Source organism: Diceros bicornis, chromosome 6 (assembly GCF_020826845.1).
Source record: "Diceros bicornis minor isolate mBicDic1 chromosome 6, mDicBic1.mat.cur, whole genome shotgun sequence".
NCBI classification, from domain to species: domain Eukaryota; kingdom Metazoa; phylum Chordata; class Mammalia; order Perissodactyla; family Rhinocerotidae; genus Diceros; species Diceros bicornis.
Window position 1 is genome coordinate 86,625,534 of NC_080745.1, and position 22,677 is coordinate 86,648,210.

At 42.4% G+C, this 22,677-nt stretch overlaps 1 protein-coding gene across 1 annotated transcript in view; it reads right to left on the reverse strand.

The window, feature by feature from the left end:
- CPXM2 (carboxypeptidase X, M14 family member 2) overlaps positions 1-22,677 on the reverse strand; it is a 129,727-nt gene that overhangs the window by 55,588 nt on the left and 51,462 nt on the right. The window lies entirely within an intron of this gene.

Consider the following 22,677-nt stretch of genomic DNA (forward strand, 5'->3'; position numbering starts at 1 on the left):
CTCCCGCAGCAAAGAGTTACCCAGCTCAAGATGCCAACAGTGCGGAGGTTGAGAAAGCCCACTCCAAACAATTCAAAAACAAATGGTAATTCTCCATTTGATTTGTTCAAAACTATTTTGAAGAAGGGATAAATGTCATCGGCAATTTATTATTAAGGAAGCTAAGACATAGAGTTTTCAGGGACTTAATGACATTTTAAATTCTGGGATGGATTAGATAATACAAGCTTCCGCAACATGTTCTTGTTTATTTGCCCAAATAATAGGAAGGACTCAGAAACAGACAGGTGACCAACAAAGAAGGTGGTGGCTGAAGCGACTTCACAGAACGTGGCCCAGCTGTCTGACGGCCACAAGCAATAAACAGCTATTCAGTGAAGAGAAATTGTTTTGTCCAAAGTATTTGAAGACAATTTGCTCTCAAATGTTTTAGACAGCCCCTGGACAAGATTAACACTGGTCCTTTGCTTACCAAAACGTGTCTTTTATAGACGGTGCCAACCTCAGCTCAAACCCTGCTCATACTAGCATAGACCACATTTGTTCACTCGTTCACCAAATACTTGTCAGTACCAAGTAGATGGGGTGTGCCAAGCACTGGGGCAGAGTGAATCTCAACGCAAACTCAGGCCCTGGTCTCAGGGAGCTTACAGTCTAGTGGGGAAGACAGATTACATAACTAGTTATGCAATTAATTATTGAACTGCAATTGTGATATTGTTCAAAGGAGAAATACAGAGAGCTTATGAATAGTTGGTGTCGGCGCTGACTTAGTCTAGGACTGGATGGGGAAGGTGTTCCTGAGCTGAGATTATGGAGGATGAACAGGAAGTAATGAGGTGAGGGTGGGTTAGCATTTCATTTTAAGCCAGAAAGAAAAAAATTAATATAAGAGATTCAGCACACAAATAATAATAACTTCAAAAAAGTTGGCCAGAGATAGTGGAGGTAAGAATAATAATAGTAATAATAACGATGATGATGATGATGTAGAATTTCCCAGAACTGAAAAATATGAGTTTCCATATTTCAAGGTCACATCAGGTGCCAACTACAACAAGGCACAACACTGAGCAATTTTTACCACAAGGCATAGAGAAAAAACCCTAAAACTTTATGGAGGAAAAATAATTCAAAAGTTTATAAGTATGAATGTCCTCAGATCTCTATAACACTGAAGACAAAAAGATAATGGAAAAATGTTCCCAAATTTTGAGGGATAACAAGTACGGGGTTTCTTTCGGGGATGATGAAAATATTCTAAAATTGATGTTATGATGATAACACAACTCTGTAAATATGTTAAAAACCAATAAATTGCACACTTTAAATGGGTGAATTATATGGTATGGGAATTATATCTCAATAAAGCTGTTATAAATTCTTAGGGAAAATTATTTCCAAACTACTAATCAAGGGTGAGGTGAACAAAAATGCATTTTCAGACATTCAAGGAATCCAGAATTTTACTTCCCAACCTCCATTTCCAGAAGATATGTACCACCAAAACAAAGGGAAAAACAGAGACACATGATCTAAGAAACACAGACTACAATTCTGGAGAGAGGAGAAGAGACTTCCAATGGGAATGGTGAAGGCACAAGAGCTATGCAATAGGCTTGGAGACCAAACAAATTCAGGTGCCACAGACGCCAGATGGGTCCAGGAGGGACATCTCCAGGAAGAAAATGAAAGAGTGAATTGTTGATATTATGGGGATATTCAGAGGAGATTTCCAAGTTTATTAGAAAGTTTTGGAATGAATTAGTGAGAGGTACCTAGAAAACCAAGAAAGCCATTAAAAATAAGTGATTATTACCTCCAGTAAAAGCAAAAAAGTCAAACAGAACAGGAAATGTAATTATAGTACACCATGGGACCCAGCTATAAGTAATAGTTTGACAATGACCATGACGCAAAAATTAAATACTGTTTTAGCTAAAATTGGTAATATAACTCCTCTGGGAGGATGGAAGGAAAAAGACAGAGACAGAGAGAATGAATGTGTGTGTGTCTGTGTGTGTGTTGGAGGTACATCAATAAGAGACTTAAAGTCTCATCTTTCATAATAGAAAGTCAATAGATAATAACTAACTTAGAAAAATCAAGAAAGAGTCCTAAAAGCATTTTGTTCAGAAATATAGGATTAATGAAAATAAAATAGAAGAAACAGCCAAAGGGTTTGCAGTAGTTGTCTTAGAGGTCAGGAGATCAGGACTGAGGGGTGTGGTACAGGGGGTACTATTTTTAAGTATAGGTAGTGCTATTTGACTTTTTAAACTACACGCCAGTTTTCTAATTGAAAAATAAACTTGCTAATTAACAAACAAACCCCCATATTTCTGTCTTTCTCATGTCTGCTTCACTCTCCTGGCACTTTCTCAATTTTTCCACCCAGTTCAGGGTCATTTTCTTCTAACGCATGCAAGAATTGAGGCCAATTTGTATCTCAGTTATAAACTCAAAGCAGGATTAAAAAGCTAAGTTTCTTTTTTCTTTTCCTTTTAAGAGTTCACATTTTACTATGTTACTCTGGAGAGAAAGTCAGTGGAATTTTATATGAGTAAAATTGGAAAGCATTTTGCTTTTCACTTCCCATTGCCCGCCTTGTGTTCTCAGTGTATTGCCAGTTGACTACTCTGTTGGCTGCACTAATGTTATTTTTTAGACAGACTTGAAAGAAAAACTGCAGATCAGAAAGTTGTTTACAAAGAAGAAAAATAGTGACTTCTCTGGAACTTAGCAAAGACTTTACCTTTTAAAAATGCTTAGAAAAATCCTGGGCTCAACCAGCCCCTCAGCCTGGACTGAAGCTAGCACAGTATGAAAAGTCTCCCCCAAAATGAGAGAGGTCTCAGCAGAAAATAAGAAACTTCCTACCAAGCATGAAAGATGGTATCAAGTGAGCAAAACCCACAGCATGAGAGTTGTACGTTCTGAAGCCCAGCTGGAGCATCGAGAGGGAGCGGATGGAGCTGCTGTGGACAATTTCCGGTGCTGGGTGGTATCCTGGAAACGTCCAGCAGAACTAGGCTCAAAGACTCAGCCACACACTGACTATGCCACCTCTGACACCTGCAGCTCTCTATAAGAGTAAATGGTTGAATCCTAACTTCCAGGGTGTTGGAAGGAACAAAGTTAACAATACAACACAACACTTAGTACTGAAGCATCTCAACATGTGGTAGTTATTTTCCCCATGTCTACTTTGTAATGAAATGTGACATCTTCTAGCCTCGAATAACACAAGGCAGCAAGGACTCCGGCACTCAACTGACTGCCATTTTGCCAGTATGAGTGGTAGGGACCAGGCCAATGCAGAAGAACGTACACCTAGAGGAATCATGTTTTTTCCTATTTGAAAGTCTCCTTTTCTCCCAAGTCAAAATTACCAAACATGGTTTGGAAATTTCTGCTGAGATGGTTGGACACATACCAGAAATTCCAGGAAGACCAGAAGCTTCTGGGTAGAGGATTCTGAGGGGAAACATTCACCTTCTGGATCTAAGTTGTGCCTTGACCACAATTCAGAATATTCTTCATCATATGGAGAATCCACTGGTTAGACTTCATGGAGGCCTATCATACCACACGCTCTATGCAGATATTTAGTGTGTGTGTATATACTCACTAGAGAAGAGAGACAGAGCAATAATGCCAGTATAAGGCTGAAGTCCCCCTGATTCATACTCGATGGATTCCCAGCATGTTAATGTTTATACCACTAAGTCATAGCAGCCAAGGCGAGACACACTAACTCATCTGAATGCAGCAGGCCAGGGAGGGTTCCGCCACAGCGCACAATGCCCATTCTCCCACCTTCTTCCTCTTTGCTCAGTTTTGTCACATGTTCTGACTTGGAAGTGTTTATTGCATGGTTATTTACTATCTTTGTGCTAAAGAAACAAACAAAAGATGAAGAGCCAGAGACTTCACCTCTGACATCAGAACATTTCACCAGAGTTTGCAGCTACTAACCCCTACCTTGCCTGCTGACAATGATGTCTGTCTATCCTCGTCTCCAGAAGCATAACACAGCAGCCTCGACCTTTCCAAGCTAACTTCATCTTTTTGTTAAAAGGAGGGCCTGTGAGGTGAGAAGGGCTCCATGGTTTTCCTTCCCTTTCCTTTAAGCTGCATCTAGTGTGGACAGCTTCTGTGATGCTCACTTTCTACCATACAGCTTCACCTTGTTCCAGTAATCAGGATCATCAAAGGGTAATTAGGAGTACCTACTGGACGCTGACTATGGGCCAGACACAACTTGAACTATGTTACTTGTTGTATTTTATAGAGAAGGAAATGGAAGCACATGAAGTCAAGTCACTTTCTCTGGGTCACACAGAAAGAGGAAGGTCTCTGCCTCTCCCGTGGCAGAGAATACAACGTTTGGCAGGATTATTGTCTCCTCTGCAAGATGATGTCACTGGGCACAGAAAGCTGAAGAGGCTTTCCCAGTTCACTCAGAGGTGGGATGAGACCTCAAACCCAGGTAGCCTGGTTGTTTTTAATCTGCTCTTAATAGCTGAAGAAAGGGAAGTGTAGTTGAAATATATTAAAGCTAATAAATTAGGTCATGAAGATTTAGGAACATTTAGCAAGGTAAACACTAAGAAAAGTAATTAGTCAGCTAAAACTAGAAGGAGGCATAGAGGGAGAGGGTAGAATATGGAAAAGAATTACATAAATTTAATCATTTGTTCATAATAGGGTGCTAATAGACAGTGTCTGAAAAAATACTGTATTAGGAGCATTATGTAAAATCGTGATCAGAGAGAGCCAACAGAACTAAATTACAGACCTTCTTAATTCAGAGGAAACACAACTCTATGGTTATACACAAGAAACACACAAATGATTCAGAAAAGTTAAAACAGAAGTGTGGGCACATAGATATCAACAAATGCAAATAGAGAGAAAGCCCAGATTGCAATCATAAAATCTGAAGGTTGAATTTAGGGGAAAAAAGCATTAAACCAGATAAAGAATGGCCCTACATGATGCCAAAAGATACAGCTCACAATTAGGCATTAAATGGTTATGAACATCTATGCACTAAAACATAGCATCCACATTAATGAAACAAATTATAGGTGATAGAGGGAGGGAGAGAGACAGTCTTTCTAGGCCGTTATGGATCATTAGTGCGAAGGAGACTAAAAGCCATAATTAATAAGGTAAATCTAATTACTATATATGAAGCTCTATAGTCTGAAAACAAAAATAGTCTTTCTTTTTGAGCATTCATGGAGAATTCAGAAATAGCAGAAAGAAATTAAGAATATGATCCCATTCACAATTGCAACAAAAAACATGAAATACCTGGGAATAAATTCAACCAAAGAAGTGAAAGACCTATACACTGAAAACTATAAAACATTGTTGAAAGAAATCAAAGAAGATACAAAGAAATGGAAAGATATTCTGTGCTCATGGATTGGAAGAACTAACATAGTTAAGATGTCCATACTTCCTAAGGCAGTCTACAGATTCAGCACAATCCCTATCAAAGCCCCAATGATATTTTTCACAGAAATAGAACAAAGAATCCTAAAATGTATATGGAACAACAAAAGACCCCAAATAGCCAAAGCAATCCTGAGAAAAAATAACAAAGCTGGAGGCATCACAATCCCTAATTTAAAAATATATTACAAAGCTATACTAATCCATCCATTTATGATAAAAACTCTCAACAAAATGGGTATAGAAGGAAAGTACCTTAACATAATAAAGGCCATATATGACAAACCCACAGCCAACATCACGCTCAATGGGGAAAAACTGAAAGCCATCCCTCTGAAAACAGGGACAAGACAAAGGTGCCCACTCTCGCCACTCTTATTCAACACAGTACTGGAGGTTCTGGCCAGAGCAATTAGGCAAGAAAAAGGAATAAAAGGAATCCAAATAGGCAACAAAGAAGTGAAACTCTCGCTGTTTGCAGATGACATGATCTTATATATAGAAAACCCTAAAGAATCCATTGGAAAACTATTAGAAATAATCAACAACTACAGCCAAGTGGCAGGGTACAAAATCAACTTACAGAAATCAGTTGCATTTCTATATACCAACAAGGAACTAACAGAAAGAGAACTCAAGAAGACAATCCCATTTACAATTGCAACAAAAAGAATAAAATATCTAGGAGTAAATTTAACCAAGGAAGTGAAAGACCTAAACAATGAAAACTATAAGACATTATTGAGCGAAATCAATGATGACATAAAGAAATGGAAAAATATTCCATGCACTTGGATTGGAAGAATAAACATAGTTAAAATGTCCATACTACTTAGAATCTACAGATTCAGTGCAATTCCAATCAGAATCCCAAGGACATTCTTCACAGAAATAGAACACAGAATACTAACATTCATACGGGGCAACAAAAGACCCCGTATAGCTAAAGCAATCCTGAGAAAGAAAAACAAGGCTGGAGGCATCACAATCCCTGACTTCAAAACATACTACAAAGCAATAGTAATTAAAACAGCATAGTACTGGTACAAAAACAGACACACAGATCAATGGAACAGAATTGAAAGTCCAGAAATAAAACCTCATATCTACGGGCAGCTAATATTTGACAAAGGAGCTAAGGACATACAGTGGAGAAAGGAAAGTCTCTTCAATAAATGGTGCTGGGAAAACTGGACAGCCACATGCAAAAATAATGAGAGTAGACCATTATCTTACACCATACACAAAAATTAACTCAAAGTGGATTAGAAACTTGAATGTAAGACCTGAAACCACAAAACTCCTAGAAAAAAACAGAGGCAGTACGCTCCTTTACAACAGTCTTAGCAGTATCTTTTTGAATATCATGTCTCCTCAGGCAAGGGAAACAAAAGGAAAAATAAACAAATGGGACCACATCAACCTAAAAAGCTTCTTCACAGCAAAGGAAACCATCAACAAAACGAAAAGGCAACCTACCAATTGGGAGAAGATATCTGCAAATCATATATCTAATAAGGCATTAATATTAAAAATATATAAAGAACTCATACAACTCAACAACAAAAAAACAAACAACCTGACGAAAAAATGGGCAGAGGATCTGAACAGACATTTTTCTGAAGAAGATATACAGATGGCCAACAGGCACATGAAAAGATGTTCAACATCACTAATTATTAGCGAAATGCAAATCAAAACCACAGCGAGATATCATCTCATCCTCATCAGAATGGCTATTATTGAAAAGACAAGAAATAACAAGTGTTGGAGAGGATGTAGAAAAAAGGGAACCCTCATACACTGCTGGTGGAATGAAAAGTGGTACATCCATTATGGAAAACAGTATGGGAATTCCCCAAAAAATTAAGAATAGAACTACCATATGATCCAGCTATTCCACTTCTGGGTATTATCCACAGAACATGAAAACACTAATTTGAAAAGATATATGCACCCCTACGTTCATTGCAGCATTATTCACAATAGCCAAGACTTAGTAACAACCTGAGTGCCCATCAATGGATGAATGGATAAAGAAGATGTGGTGTATATACACAATGGAATACTCAGCCATAAAAAAAGATGAAATCTTGCCATTTGCAACAACATGGATGGAACTTGAGGGTATTATGCTAAGCGAAATAAGTCAGACATAGAAAGCCAAATACTGTATGATTTCACTCATACATGGAAGATACAAAACAACAATGAGCAAACACATAGATACAGAGAACAGACTGGTGGCTATCAGAGCAGAAGCAGGGAGGGGTGGGGGTAAAAGGTGTAAAGGGGCACATGTATACGGTGACTGATAATAATTAGTCTCTGGGTGGTGAACATGATGTAGTCTACACAGAAATCAAAATACAATGATGTACACCTGAAATTTATATAATGTTATAAACCAATGCTACCACAATAAAAAAAATTAATAAAATTTAAAAATTAATTTTAAAAAAAGCATTCATGGAGCATTCAAAACAACTGTCCCTTTTTTAGGCCTCAAAAGAAACTTCCAAAACATCAAGAAATTAGAAAGTAGAGATAATATTCTCTAATACAATGAGAAATGTATAAAATTAAAAATCCAAAAACTTCTTGCCCCAAGAAATTTAAATCAGTCTCCTAGACAATCTTTGGTCAAAGAGAAAATCAAAACTGAAACTATAGAATATCTAGAAACCAGTGATAATAAAAACATTATATATCAGAAGCAACAGAACAGCACTAAGGCAGTACTCAGCAAAAGTCGCTCAATCTTACAAACTTACATTGCTAGATAAGAGAGGGAAAAATAAATGAAAATTAAGTATCCAACTCAGGCAGTTAATAGAACAACAAAATAAACCTAAAGAAAAAGCAAAGGAAAGAATCAATTTTCAAAAAAGAAATTAATGAATTCAAAAACAGAAAAATAGCAGAATAAATAATTTCAAGGAATGTTTACTCTTTAAAAAAGTGAAAAAAATGATAAAATAGATAAATCGTTAAGTAACCTGAGGAAGAAAAAAGGGGAAAGCACAAATACTTAACATAAAAAAATTACAGAGAAAATGATCACTGATCAAAAGAAATTAAAAGAATCTTTAAGATACAATTTTGGCGGCCGGCTGGGTAGCTCAGCGGTTAAGTGCGCACGCTCCGCTTCAGCAGCCCAGGGTTCGCTGGTTCGGATCCCGGGTGCGCACCAACACACCGCTCATCAAGCCATGCTGTGGCGGCATCCCATATAAAGTAGAGGAGGATGGGCACAGATGTTAGCCCAGGGCAGATCTTCCTCAGCAAAAAGAAGAGGATTGGCATCGGATGTTAGCTCAGGGCTGGTCTTCCTCACAAAAGAAAAAAAAACAGAGAGAGACAATTTTGGTGAATCAAATACAAATATATATGAAAATACAAATTTTCTAGGACAATAGAATTTATCAAAACCGACTGAAGAGACAGAAAATCTAAATAGCCTGAGTACCAAGCAGAAAGAGAGGCCGTCATCAGACAGCTCCTCACCAGCCCCCCAAAACTTTATGCCCAGAAGTATTCAAAGTATAGAAAATGGAAGACATCTTCCCTCCTTTGGAAGATTTGATACCGAAACCAACAAAGATTGCTCACAAAAAGGAAATTTTAGCCTAATGTCACATATGAACATTGATGCAAAAATCCTAAATAAAATATTAGCAAAAAATACCATTCACAATTGCTCCAAAGAAATGAAATGCTTAGGTGTAAATCTAACAAAACATGTACAGGACTTATATGCTAAAAACTATGAAATGCTGATGAAGGAGATTGAAGAAGATCTAAATAAATGAGAAAAAATTCTGCATTCATGGATTGGAAGATTCAACATGGTAAAGTTGCCAATTCTCCCCAAACTGATATATAGGTTTATTGCAATTCCTATTAAACTTCAGCAAGATTTTTTTATAGATATAAACAACATTATTCTAAAATCAATAGAGAAAGTAAAGAAACTAGAATAGCTAAAATAATTTTGAAAAAGAATAAAGTGGGAGGAATCCATCTACCCAGTTTCAAGACATTATATAAGTACAATAATCAAGACTGTGTGGTACAGGTGGAGGGACAGACACAAAGATCTGTGGAACAGAATAGAGAACCCAGAAACAAATCCACACAAAGAGGGCCAACTGATTTTGAACAAAGGTGCAAAAGTAATTCAATGGTGAAAAGATAGTATTTTCAACAAACAGTGCTAAAGCAATTATATATCTATAGGCAAAAAACAAATTATAGATTCATGGGCAATTATATATCATTAGGTTTAATGAGATCATTAGATTTCACTAAACTTCACACTTCATATAAAAATTAACTGAAAATGGATCATAGATTTAAATATAAAACGTAAAATTATAAAACTTTAGAGGATAATATAGGAGAAAATTTGGGGGATCTAGAGCTTAGTATAGAGTTCTTTGACATGACCGCAAATGCACAATCCATAAAAGAAAAAAAATCAATAAATTGGACTTGATTGAAACTAAAAACTTTTTTCTGAGAAGCCAATATGAAAAGAATAAAGAGATAAGCTACAGACTGGGAGAAAATATTTGCAAACCACGTATCTGACAAAGACATACCTAGAATTTATAAAGAACTCTCAAAATTCAAGAGTAAAAAAACAAAAAAAGCAATTAGAACACAGACAAAAGACATTTCACTAAAGAAGATACACAGATGGCAAATAAGCACATGAAAAGATGTTCAGCATCACCAGCTAGCAGAGAAATGCAAATTAAGACCATGATGAGACACCACTACACACCTATTAGAACAACTAAAATAAAAATAATTACGAGACCAAACGCTGGCAAGAATGCAGAGAAACTGGACCACTCACACATTGCTGGTGGGAACGTAAAATGATACAGCCACTCAGGAAGATAGCTTCTTACAAAACTCAGCATGCAATTAACAGAGAAATGTATATGATCAAACTGGAAAAAAGAAAACTTTATTTTTTAAAAACACAACACGGTACAAAGACTTAAAAGGAACATCTGAACCAATGGAAAAGCTGACCCCATGTTTTTATTAGAGAAAAACATCTCTCAGGGATGCAGTTCTCCCACAATTAACCATACAAGTTAAGACAATCTCCTCTAACATATCACCTGAAGTTCTTTCTGCAGAGAATTTGGACTTATTGAAAAGTTCATATGAGAAAAGAATATGGCAAGAATATCCTCAAAACTTCTGAAAAGATTAGTAAAGAGGAAGAATTAGATCTACAAGATAGTAAAACAGTGCATGCTACAATAGCTATATAGCAGTGTGGTACTGGCATATAAAGACAGAGCAGTGCGACAGAATAACAAGTCCCGATGTAAACCCCACGATCGACAGGAATTTAGAATATTATACGGAGGGCACTTTAGTTGGTGTCTTAGTCCCTTTGGGCTGCTATAACAAAACACCATGGACTGGGTGGCTTATAAACCACAGAAATGTATTTCTTACAGTTTTGGAGGCTAGAAGCCCAAGATCAGGGTGCCAGCATGGTCTGATAGGAGTCCTCTTCTGGGTCACAGATTTCTCATTCTGTTCTCATATGGTGGGAGGAGCTAAGGAGCTTTGTGGGGCCTCCTTTACATGGGCATTAATCCCACTCATGAAGACTCCACTCTCATGACCTAAACACCTCCAAAAGTTTCCACCTCTAAATACCACCACATCAGGTATTAAGATTTAACATATGAATTTTGGGAGGACACAAACATTCAGACCACAGCAACTGGAGAAAATATGGATCAAATAATAAATAATGTTGGGACCTCCTGGTGGCCATTTGAGGGAAAAAAGAGTTTGATCTATTACATATACCCTACACCAAAACACATTCCATATGGTTCAAAGATTTCAAATTAAAAATTGAGATCATAAAAGTACTAGAAGAACATATGGGGGAAATCACATATCTTTAGAAGGGGCAAGGCCTTTCTAAGTAGGACACAAACCTTAAGAGACTGATTATGTTAACCGCATAATAATGCAAATTTTTTGTACAGCAAAAAAGTACTCTAAGCAAAGTGACAAGAAAAGAATAATTGGGAAAAATACGAGCAGCTCAAATCACAGTCAAAGAACTGATTCTGGGTGGACACAGGGCGAGACCTGAGGCGCCCACCGGAGTTTCACAGCCCTTGGTCTTGCCGGTCAGATTCTCCTCTCCCTCCACCTCACGAGTGACAGAATCTCCCCAAATCCTCACAAACCACCACCATCGGCTTCAGCAAATACCATCTGACATAACAAATGAGCAAAGTCAGTCAACTAAAAGGACCTCTCCTAACCCCACCCCTCAGCTGTGAGCAGCACTGGGGGTTGTCCGCTTTCTCAGACAAGTAGTGAAAGCACGATTACATCCCTTTTCAGTCGGAGAGGAAGACCCAAAAACCTCTCCTAGTTTTTAGGTCAACCTTCTGTTGGCGCTGTGAGGAAGCTGGCCGCTTCCTCTTCCTTCCTACCACCTCCTTGACAGGGCTTAGCAGGCTTAAATCCTGGCTGTGGCCAAGCTATAACTCTGGGCAAGACCACAGCTCCCCAGAGGTCTAAACTCGCCTTTAGCACCTTCAGAAACCATATGGGAAAAAACGTCCTATCTTTCGTCCACAGTAAGCCTGGGCATGGCCAACACTCAAGAACATAAGTGCATACTCATTCTCATTCTCTCCCATGCCCCCTCCCTCTCTCTGCTGGAACCACAATCACACAGTTTAATGTTCTGCCACATTCTCAGTACAGCCAAATGCTGGACACTGAAAAACCAGGCCGTGGATTTACTGGATTTTTCACTTTGGCCTGGTTACCACGGCTTTTTGAGAACACAAAAAGGGAATGTTATAAACTTAGAAATATTATCTATTTTCCATTACCTCCAGTAAAAATGTTTACCAGAGAGAGAGAGGGAAAAAATGCCACTTTGGGGTCCAAGTTCAACAAATTAGGGTAAAGGGTGAGGCAGTTCCTAGCTAAAAAGCCCCATTGCAGAGAACTAAAAGTAAAAAGAAGGTACAGATCTTCCTCGACTTATGATGGCGTTATGTCCGGATAAACCCATCTTAAATTGAAAATATCCTGTCATGTCAAAAATGCATTTAATAACCTCACCTACTGAACATCACAGCTTAGCCCAGCTTCCCTTAAATGTGCTCAGAACACTTACAGTAGCCTACAGTTGGACAAAATCATCTGACACAAAGCCTATTTTATAATAAAGTGTTGAATATCTCCTGTAATTCACTGACTACTGTCCTGAAGGTAAAAAGCAGCATGGCTGTCTGGGTCCAGAATGGCTGGAAGCATATCGGTTGTTCACCCTCGTGATCGTGGGGCTGATGGTCTGCTTCCGCCCAGCATCACGAGAGAGGATCAGACTGCACATCATTAGCCCGCGGAAAGATCAAAATTCAAAATCTGAAGCACGGTTTCTACTGAATGCATATCACTTTCGCGCCATTGTGAAGTAGAAAAATCAGTAAGTCAAACCATCGTGAGTTGGGGACCGTCTGTATTTAAAGTCCTCCAAATCCGAAAGAGCCACTGGAGAGACCAGGATAAAAGGAGCCAGAGAAATGGCTCCTAGGAATTCTAACGAAGGAGAGGCCAGTTCAGCTATAACGTGTCTGGAGCACGGAGCTGCCTGGCAGGCACCGCCATCAGCGGGGCTCTCTAACACGGCCTGACCTTGCGTCACAGAGCAAAGCCGTGCACAGTCAGGCCACGGGAGGACTTCTGGGGGCCCGGGCACTTCTGCCTTTCTGGGCACTATTAGTTTTCTGTGGCTGCTGTAAAATTACTGCCAAGTTAGTGGTTTACACAGCACACATTCATTATCTTAAGGTTCTGGAGGTCAGAAGGCCTGACATCAAGTTGTCAGCAGAGCTGTGTTTCTTCTGGAAGCTCCAGGGAGAATCTGTTTCCTTGCACTTTCCAGCTCCTAGAAGCTGCCACATTCCCTGCTGGAGGCTCCTTCCTCCATCTTCAAAGCGGGCAGGAGTGGACTCCCTCTCAGACTGCCATGTCTCTAGTGCTCTCTTCTGCCCCCCCGCTTCCACTCTTAAGGACCCCAGTGAGGACCTTGGGCCCACGCAGACAAGCCAGGGTCATCTCTCTATTTTAATGTCAGCTGATCAGCATCCTCAACTCCGCCTGCAACCTTGAGTCCCCTTTGCCATGTAACCTAACACATTCACAGGTTCCGGGGACTAGGAGGTGGACACCTCTGGGGCCATCATTCTGCTGACCGCAGACCCCTTCCTCCGTTAAAAAAAATTAAAAAGTCATATTTTATGACTGCGTTGGTATAGAGACTAATATATACACATTATATATTAAAAAGTTTTCATCGACCTAAAAGTTCATTTATTTTCTCTTGATTGTAGAAGTTAAAAACTGTCATGCGCCCCTAGAGGTGGTGAGGCCCCCGGCACAGAGCCTGCTGTGTCTGCCGGGTCAGTCGGCCCCGGGGGCAGCCACGCGATGTCCCCCGGCCTGGCCTCAGAAAGCGCTCAGATGAAGCACCACGAGTCCATTCACGGGCCGAGGCCTCCGGCACAGGAGAAAACCATGCGCGACAGTGAGGGGACGAGGGAGCAGAAAGGACAGTGTTCTCACCCTGAGGCAGAGAGAGACACCGAGTCACCTTGGCTCGGCACACCTCAGTCTCCTCGTCCACACAGCTGGGACAGGAGAGGGACCTCCCACAGAGCGCTGAGTGCCATGTGAGGTGACATGAAGTGCTCAGCAGCCCTGGTACAGGGAACCAGCGTGCTTTTATTTAAAGGGACTTCCTGCTAGCCAAATTTATCCCACCAAATACAGATGTGGCACAGGGGCATTTTTGCAAAACATCAGACTCCACTTCCTAGCCACGATGTGACTGATTCCATTCTAAAGTCTTTCCTGGGTGCCCTCTGGGGGCGCTGGGGGCACTGGAGGTTCGAGGTATGGATGGCTGAGGGGAAGGGGCTCTGAGGAAGGAGGGGGTGAGGAAGGACAGCCATGGTTCACTGAGTGTCTGCTGTGTGTACAGAATGTGCCAGTGCTTTCCACCTGCATCGCATCGAACATACACAGCAAGCTGAGAGAGCAAGTCGTCCCCTCTTCTTACAGACCAGGAAACTGAGGCTTGGGAGGGTGAGAAGACCACCTGGACCACCCACCTACTCAGGCTGCCTCCCGGTTAACGATCTAAGACCACACAGACACAGCAAGAGCCATCAGAGAGAGGAGAGAGCCGAGGGAGGGTCGGCTGGAGAGAAGAAAGAGGGATGGGAGTGGGGCTGGCATGTGAGCAGCACCCTCCACAAAAGGCGGGAAGGAATCCTAAGAAAACAGCCGCAACGGCAGACTGTTAGAGGGTGTGTGCGCACTGTGTGTCAAGGACTATCTTATCTGCCTGTCCTGTATTAACTCAATTCATCCCCACAACAATCCTATGTGCCAGGCACTATTATCACCTCCATTTTACAGATGAAGAAACTGAGGCAGAGAAAGGCTCAGAAACACCGCCAAGGCCATGCAACAAGGGAATCTGGCTTCCCAGTCTCCCTGTGGAATCTGTGCTCTTATCTGCTCTCCCCTTCCAGGTGAGGGCCTGGACATCTGAGAAGGAAGGACAGCAAAGGAATATGAGACCCACATCCCCACAGGGTGTGGTACAATTCTTCTCAGTGGTTTATGCACTAAAGAGCCCCCTATGCTGGGCCGACTCCGGGCTGGTGGGGGCTGTCCAGTCCCTGAGAGGAGAGTCAGGACATGATGGGAACAGTTTCAAATGATGGAGCGGGAGTGGTCACTGAGACCTTCCCTGTGCAGGGTGCTGATCTAGCACTGGGGATTCAGTGGCAAACAAGAGCCAGGCCCAGCCTGCTCCCTGGGAGTGACATCAGTGCAAGTACAAACAAATAAATAGGGAATCAAATAAAGCCAAGTGAGGACACAGAGCGACTGAGAGTGGGCTTCAGAAGGATGGTCAGAGAAAGCCACTAAATGCAAAGAGAGTTGAGCCTTCAGGCGGAGGGAATGGCAGGTGCAAAGGCCCTGAGGCAGGAGCATGCTTACTGTGTCTGTGGAATGAAGAGGAGGCTCCTGGGCTAGGAGTGCAAGGAGCAGAGGGAATGAGGTCAGACAGGCAGTGGGAGCCAGTCCACAGCAGGCCTCGTAGGTCAAGGCACGGGAGAATTATGTGTGCTAAGCAAGGCCCCCTCCCTGTGCACCCCCCACACTGCAGGGGGCGCCTCTCCACCAGGAAACAGATGAGAGTGTGCCCAGCAACCATCTGGAGGGTTTCCTGGGGAGTCAGAGATGGGGACAAGGACCCTTGAATAAAGCAGAAGCTTCAGCCCCAGGAAGGGGCTCTAGAATTGTCTCCACTTCAGAGATTTTACCATCGGAGAATTCATTCCTTAGTCACAGGCACCCAGAAAACCAAGCATGAGCCATAGAGCCCTAAGTGAGAACTTTATTTCAAATAACTATCCCCGCATTGTTGAAACATAGCATAAAACAAAGAAATGATTACATGCCTGGCCTTCTATGTGAACTTGGAGATGTTTTCGTTAAAACCCCTCTATTTCGTGCCAAACACGGTGGTTCAAAAACGGATAGTTTTCAAAGAGGTTAAAAAGGAGTTTGGAAACTTCTGTCTCCCCAGCACCCCACAGACGCCAAACATTTCATTTCGCCACTAAGAAGGAGACGCAGCACGACACATTCTGAAAACATATGTGCTCTCTCCCAAGAAGACGAGTAAATGATTTATGAAGCGCCAGCCGCCTCCCTTTGAGCTCTGCTTCCAGAGGCTGCCGAGTGTCCTCCCGGGCTCCTGGCCCCAGCCCCGTGGCCCTTCTCTCTGCGCCTGGCAGGCGGCTGCTGCGTTGGGGTCCAGACCCACCTGGGAGGAATGGGAGAACTGTGAAGGCCAGGATCTGTCCTCCGGGAGCAGAACACCAGATGAGGTTGAAGGGACAAGATGGAACCAGGTGAACACTTCTCACTGGGGAAACCAGAGGTCCGGTCACCAGGTGGTCAGACCCCTGGGCGAGGAAGGTGTTGGGAAGGTTCCATCTCCATCCCCTGTCTCTAGATGAACATCCTCCAGCAGGTCCTCTATTTCCTCTGCCTCTTCTCACCATTATTTTCCTTCTCACACAGATCCCTCCATCTCTTCAGCTGTCGCCTCCTCCCCTCCTGACCTGGGGTCCAGTGCGTCTTGGAGACTCTTCCAACAGGGACAGTGCTGAGGGCCAACACTGCAGCCTCAAGATTCCCAGAGATCTGTTCCTCTCCGACCCTCCATTCACCCCCGCCTGACCCGAGTCATCACCTCTACTGCCCCGTGGAGTCCTCAGATGGCCACTGTCATCCGCAGCCACGCCTCCATCACTTGTGAAGTCTCATCTCCTCCAGGGACTCCTTGAACTTGCCCTTCGCTTCCAGGGAACCAGCCCTCTGGTTTTGACTGCCTCCCACCCAGCCCTGGATCTCGACCTCACAGCCCTTCACTCCCAGCTCGCTCTGTGTCCTACCAGCTCCGGCAATGTCCTGTCCCTGGACCTCCTCCAGCTGCACTGCCACCAACTCTACGGCCCGCTGGGTGGTGGGAAAGTGCCAACAGTGCCAGATGGGGCCATTAACAATTCCATGAGCTCCAGGACGCCAGCCGGGCCCTCTCTGCAACTGGACGGAGAATCTCCTGGTCCCTTTTTAAATTTCCAACCCCTGAACCAGGCATACTCTGCAGAGGACCCCGCCTCCTACTTCACCAAGAACATAAAACCCTCTGACGTGAAGGCTCTGAATCCACTTCAGCATGACTCCCCGACTCGACTATCTCAGGGCACCAGGAAACCCTCCTCCTTCCAGGTGAGCCCCTCCACTCGCGTCAGCCCCGCTTCTCACCGCCACCCACGTCCCTCAGGGACCTGCCCCATCGCCACCGTCCCCCCTATGAACACAGCTGTTTCCAGGAAAAAAGCGGGGAAATAGGCCTTCTTTGGCCCTGTCTTCCTTCTGGTCCGGGTACCTCGTCTGCTCCTTTCCTTCATCATCAGAATTCTCGAAGGGGAAGCCCACATTCGGAATCTCTCCTAAGACTTTCCACTGACAAGTGGACAGTGAGCCCCCTCAGGCTGGGCTGAGTCTTATCCACCACCTTCGTGTTCTCAGCCAGAAGCCCGGCTCACGGCAGAAGCCCCTCATCTCGCTCCACGCAGCATAACTGCCTTTTAACAATTCAGCCAACCAGTCGTGCCTTCCCCAGCCCTCGCCTCACAAACTCATCAATCACACTGCTACCTCCCTTTAAGGACACATTTACAGACTCTCAAGAGATAAGGAGAATCATTGTGTTTATTAAACAATTAAAATTTAAAACCTTTGATTATTTTAAATTGCCTGTATTTCACCCAAGTCATTAGAAGCAACTATTCACATCAAGCAGAATAATTAACTTTCAATCATCACATTGGTTATAACTGTAACACTCATGTATCTAATATACTTTCAGAAAATAGGGAAATACAAAATTGGCTTTTATCAGTATACTAACATTTCACTAAAGTGCAATGCAGTGGGGAAGGGTCATTTATACTGGTGAAAAATATAAATTATTCAAAATCATGAAAACAATTTTATTTTATTACTTTCAAACAGCATAAATTATTTGAAAAATTATTAAAATTAGAACCATAGATTTTTTTCACCAGCATGGTTATGATGGTAAACCACGGCTGAGCCTCATGACCTGCTGGACTGTCTCTTCCACTTGTCTCACAGGTCTGGTAACAGCTCTCCCATCTCCATCCCACCACGACATGTACTTTGCTGATTCTAGTGGCCCAGTTAACATACTGGATTCTTCACCAGACTGAAAGCTCCCTGCAGGCAGGTCCCTTCATGCTCATCTTCGTGTTGCTAGTGCTTAGGACAGAGCGCTCAATAACAGAGGAATGCATCCATAAACACGTGAAGACAATGTCAGAAACAAATAAGATGATGGATGTTCATTTAAAAATACCCACTATAAAAGTCCCATAAATGAAAAGTATTAAGAATAATAAATATATATTGAGTATATAAGAGTAATAAATATATATTTCCCATAAATATATATCTTAAATATATATTGTAACTCCAAAGTGCTTCTATATTCTAACAACTAGATGGAAGCCATTTATAAACAGCAGCGTCCATTTGGCAACCCCTTTCCTTTCCATTTCTAAAACATCACCAACCAAAATGCAACACTCTGAGATGAGGGTATGTTCTGCATATTTAACTACAAAAATCAAACTCCAATTTGAGCTCTGCCATTACTCGTCTTGGTTAGAATTCCACATCTGCCTGTCAGCCCGGAGGATTCAGCAAGTCGCAACGGGCACATGGAGGAGTTGGCAGGATTGTCACCTGCACAGAGGTGCCCTGGAGCTGATTAGTACCCTTATGACACAGTGATACTTGGATGAATGCTTCCTCCAGGGGTGCTCCTGTGTGGGGTTGGGGGGCCAGGCAGGCAATGCTCCCCTCCACCCCCCAGAGTCACATGGAGCAGCCTCACTTGTCTGTATTTTCTAAATGTTTCCAAGAAAGATTTTATTAGAAGGAAGAAATCTATGGCTAAAAATAAAACTTGAAAACCACTATTTTAAATAAACCCAAAGAAGTGTAGAGGGAAGAACTACCATTTATTGAGTACTTAATATGCACTGGGTAATGTTAAAACATTATAACAATTTCATTTAACCCGCGCCACAACTTTGTAAGATAGAGAATAGTTAACCTATTTTAGAGAAGAACAAACTGAGGTTCAGAGAAGGGAATTCTCATAACCAGCAAGAGCCCAGAGCGATGATGTGATTCCAAAGCCACATTGTTTTATGTCCCATCCATCTCTAGAAATCCTGTCACTTCTCAACCTTCTTTCCACGGCCCCTCTTCTTTCCCCACTTACAAGCCTGCTCTCAGTCGTTTACACTCATGGATTAATTAACTCATTACCATTCGGGGTGAATGAACCTTTGTCAATTTGTTACTTCCTAACAATATTCATTCATTAAAGAATCATTGATGGAGCATCTAATAGATGCTTGGTACTGGGCAAGGCCCCGGGGACACAGACCATCAAGGCACTGCCTCTATCAACAAGTACTCACAGACCAACAGGGAGAAACACAGAAACCAATAAATAGGAATATTAAAAATGGTACCATAGAGGGCCTGTCCCGTGGCTTAGCAGTTAAGTGCGCACGCTCCGCTGCTGGCGGCCCGAGTTCGGATCCCGGGCGCGCACCGACACACCGCTTCTCCGGCCATGCTGAGGCCGCGTCCCACATACAGCAACTAGAAGGACGTGCAACTATGACATACAACTATCTACTGGGGCTTTGGGGAAAAAAAAGAGGAGGATTGGCAATAGATGTTAGCTCAGAGCCAGTCTTCCTCAGCAAAAAGAGGAGGATTAGCATGGATGTTAGCTCAGGCCTGATCTTCCTCACAAAAAAAAAAAAAAAATGGTACCATAGATGCCTGTACCAGGAACAGCGTGGGGACAGAGGTCATGGGGAGAGGAAAAGAGGGACAGCTACTGTCTTCTTCACTATCAGTATTTGATGGTGTCTATTGCTGACATGTCTTCTGGTCATACTGGAATAGATCCCAGCACCTCCAGCATTCCTCATGCCTCTGGGAAAAGGGGCTCAGATATCAGAGGGTATCCTTGTCCCATTACCTCTTCAGTCCTTAGGGCAGGCAGTCCTTTTCCAGGAGGTATGACACACCGAAACTCATCAGATTTATTTTCATTGTCCTTGAAGAGTAATTTGACTTGAAATACATTTAGACATTAAAAAAAAAAAAAACCTGACTCTTAAAAGTAACTCTATCCCTTGCCTTCCCACTTAGACGTTCCTGTCCTGGGCTAAGTCAAAGGAAGACACTGTTCTACTGCAATTCCCTGTTCACCCAAAACCCTCTGTGTGTCTAGTTGAAATGGAATGTGTTAGTCCTCCCTTGCTCTTTCTTTCTAATCCAATAAGAACCCACTACTGGGCCTCTAATGGGAGCGGTCAGAGAGCTGAAGGTCCAAGCATTAAGGTAAACCCCTGCTCTCATCCCCAAGGAGAAGCTCAAATCAGTCTTCCTCTCCAAGTTTCCATTTTCCTTGAGCAATTCAACTTTTTTCCCCCAAAAGACTTGCCTTTCAGAATCTAAACAGTGAAAACAACTGTCATGGTAATAAGCCACTGATTAGAGCAAAACACATGCCACAGAGCAACCCTCGGCCACATGAACACAGCCATGAGTGCCACTGAGAGGCACAGCGAACACAACGTGATACGCAGCAGAGCACAAATGCCTAACCAGGTGTTGTCAAAACACACGAGTTATCTCAGCTCTGGAAATGTACTTGAAGGAAATAATTCACAGGAAGAAAGAAGTATGAAAAAGCTTTCTTGCAATATGATATATGATAGTAGAAAATTGAGACAGTGACGAAGGCACAGCTGAGTAAATTATAGGCTATTAAAAACGACCATTATGAAGTCTGAGTAACAGCACAAAAAATGTTATGGATATGTTTTTAAGTTAAAAATAACATAATTGCATATATAATATGATTGCAAATATGTAAAAAAATTCTGTTTGCCTAAGGACAGTGGAGTCATGGGTAATGTTTAAAAATGTCGCTAGACGTTATAATATCGTCTTTACAATAGAAAAAGATTCAGAGGAAAACAGGTGATGAGTCATTGCCTGACAATTGTCAGTATGTAAGAAAGTCCCCTTTACAGTGGGACTGTACAGTGACAATGACAGGCAGTTAAATGTGAGCACAGATGCCAGGTTCCCTTCTCTTATCTCGGTTTATTTATTTTTTTTTATAATTTTATTTATTTATTTTTCCCCCCCAAGCCCCAGTAGATAGCTGTACGTCATAGCTGCACATCCTTCTAGTTGCTGTATGTGGGACGCGGCCTCAGCATGGCCGGAGAAGCGGTGCGCCGGCGCGCACCCGGGATCCGAACCCGGGCCGCCAGCAGCGGAGTGCGCACACCCAACTGCCAAGCCACGGGGCCAGCCCCTCGGTTTATTTATTAATGTTGACCTTTCCAGGAATTAAAATTAGTCTGATCAACAAATCACAGACAGACTGTACATGATTGCCAACAGATAATTAGTAAATACCGAAAGGTGCCAAGACATGGAATTTGAGAGCACAGTACAGACAGGGGGGAGGGGGAGGCAAGGCGGGAGGCATCTCAGCCCACTAGGTCCGCAATCAGTTTCCTAATGTCAAAGTTGGGGGCATCTGTGCTCTTGGTCTCTCAGTGTAGACAGATGCTGGAGAAACTTGAAAATTTCTTCTTTAAACTCAGACCCTGCAGACCCTCCTAGGCCTTGCCTAGCCCCCATTCTCTGTGTGCCTGCTGTCCACACAGCTGGAGCCACAAGACAACCCCACAGGTGTAGCCCTGCCTCCGTCTCCACAACCAGCCCTGGGCTGAGATGGAGAGCTTTTGTGTTTTGTTTTGTTTTGTTTTTGCATATATATTTTTTCATTTACTGTAGTAAAATATACATAACATAAAGTGTATCATTTTAATCATTTTTAAGTGTACAGTGGTGTTAAGGATATTCACATTGTTGTGCAAACATCACCTCCATCCATCTCCAGAAGTTTTCATCCTCCCATACTGAAACTCCAGACCCATTAAACACTAACTCCCCCTCCCACTCCCCCAGGCCCTGGCAGCCACCCTTCTACTTTCTGCTCTATGAATTTGACTACTCTAGGGACCTCATATAAGTAGAATCATACAGTGTTTGTCCGTTTGTGTCTGACTCATTGCACTTAGCATAATGTCCCCAAGGTTCATCCATGTTGAAGCATGTGTCAGAATTTCCTTCCTTTTTAAGACTGAATAACATTCCACTGTATGTATGTACCACAAGATGGAGAGTTTTAAGGGACTACAGCCCACCTCTCTTGGGATTACTATCAGGTCATCTTGTTACTGACCCAGCCCTGACCTCAAGCTCAATTCTGAGAAATGGGCTTCCCTCTCCTTCTCAGGCCTCACACTGGCTCATTCTCCACTTCCACTACTTCTATAGTGGACCTTTATTTGGGAACCTGCCTAGACTTCCAGCTCTTCCTCCCAGACCCTGGAAGATTCATACCTT